The following is a 2,253-nucleotide window of genomic DNA, read 5'->3' on the forward strand; positions in this document are numbered from 1 at the left end:
TAGTTTGCATAATGTAAGTGCAAAGATTGCTTGGAATTGAGCCAATATGAATACTTACAAGGTATGCATGGATTGTTTCTTCATTTTTAACATTTTAGACCACGCTTGCACCACATGTTTTGTTTTTGCAAATTCTTTTGTAAATCCTTTTCAAAGATCTTTTGCAAAATAGTCAAAGGTAAATGAATAAGATTTTGCAAAGCATTTTCAAGATTTGAAATTTTCTCCCCCTGTTTCAAATGCTTTTCCTTTGACTAAACAAAACTCCCCCTAAATGAGATCCTCCTCTTAGTGTTCAAGAGGGTTTTGATATATCTTTTTTAAATACTACTTTCTCCCCCTTTTGAACACAAAAAGATACCAATTTGAAATTTACTAATTGAAAATCTCCAATTTTAAAATTAGGTGGTGGTGCGGTCCTTTTGCTTTGGGCTCTTACTCTCTCCCCCTTTGGCATGAATCGCCAAAAACGGAAGCATTAGAGCCCTCGAAGTAATTTCTTCCCCTTTGGTCATAAACAAATGAGTTAAGATTATACCAAAGACGAAGTCCTTTTGCTTTCTCCCCTAAAGATGGAGAGATGCGCGGAGTGGCGGCGAAGGATGAGTTACGGAGTGGAAGCCTTTGTCTTCGCCGAAGACTCCAATTCCCTTTCAATATACCTATGACTTGTTTGGAAATAGACTTGAAAACACATTAGTCATAGCATATGAAAGAGATATGATCAAAGGTATACAATTGAGCTATGTGTGCAAATTAACAAAAGAAGTTGCGTGAATCAAGAATATTGAGCTCATGCCTAAGTTTGGTAAAAGTTTGTTCATCAAGAGGCTTGGTAAAGATATCGGCTAATTGATCTTTAGTGTTAATGTAAGAAATCTCGATATCTCCCTTTTGTTGGTGATCCCTCAAAAAGTGATACCGAATGGCTATGTGTTTAGTGCGGCTATGCTCGACGGGATTATACGCCATCTTGATTGCACTCTCATTATCACATAGCAAAGGGACTTTGGTTAATTTGTAACCGTAGTCCCGCAGGGTTTGCCTCATCCAAAGCAATTGCGCGCAACAATGGCCTGCGACAATATACTCGGCTTCGGCGGTGGAAAGAGCAACCGAATTTTGCTTCTTTGAAGCCCAAGACACCAAGGATCTTCCCAAGAACTGGCAAGTCCCCGATGTGCTCTTCCTATTGATTTTGCACCCCGCCCAATCGGCATCCGAATAACCAATCAAATCAAAAGTGGATCCCCGAGGGTACCAAAGCCCAAACTTAGGAGTATAAGCCAAATATCTCAAGATTCGTTTTACGGCCGTAAGGTGGGATTCCTTAGGGTCGGATTGGAATCTTGCACACATGCAAACGGAAAGCATAATGTCCGGTCGAGATGCACATAAATAGAGTAAAGAACCTATCATCGACCGGCATACCTTTTGATCCACGGACTTACCTCCTGTGTCGAGGTCGAGATGCCCATTGGTTCCCATGGGTGTCTTGATGGGCTTGGCATCCTTCATTCCAAACTTGGTTAGAATGTCTTGAGTATACTTGGTTTGGCTAATGAAGGTGCCTTCTTGGAGTTGCTTCACTTGAAATCCTAAGAAATACTTCAACTCCCCCATCATAGACATCTCGAACTTTTGTGTCATGATCCTACTAAATTCTTCACATGTAGACTCGTTAGTAGACCCAAATATAATATCATCAACATAAATTTGGCATACGAACAAGTCATTTTCAAGAGTTTTAGTAAAGAGTGTAGGATCGACCTTTCCGACTTTGAATCCATTAGTGATAAGAAAATCCCTAAGGCATTCATACCATGCTCTTGGGGCTTGCTTGAGCCTATAAAGCGCCTTAGAGAGTTTATAAACATGGTTAGGGTACTCACTATCTTCAAAGCCGGGAGGTTGCTCAACATAGACCTCTTCCTTGATTGGTCCATTGAGGAAGGCACTTTTCACGTCCATTTGATAAAGCTTAAAGCCATGGTAAGTAGCATAGGCCAATAATATGCGAATTGACTCAAGCCTAGCTACGGGTGCATAGGCGAAATCCAAACCTTTGACTTGGGAGTATCCCTTGGCCACAATTCGAGCTTTGTTCCTTGTCACCACACCATGCTCATCTTGCTTGTTGCGGAAGACCCATTTGGTTCCTACAACATTTTGATTAGGACGTGGAACTAAATGCCATACCTCATTCCTAGTGAAGTTGTTGAGCTCTTCTTGCATCGCCACCACCCAATCTGA

This window comes from Zea mays, chromosome 5 (genome assembly GCF_902167145.1).
Source record: "Zea mays cultivar B73 chromosome 5, Zm-B73-REFERENCE-NAM-5.0, whole genome shotgun sequence".
Taxonomy (NCBI): Eukaryota; Viridiplantae; Streptophyta; class Magnoliopsida; order Poales; family Poaceae; genus Zea; species Zea mays.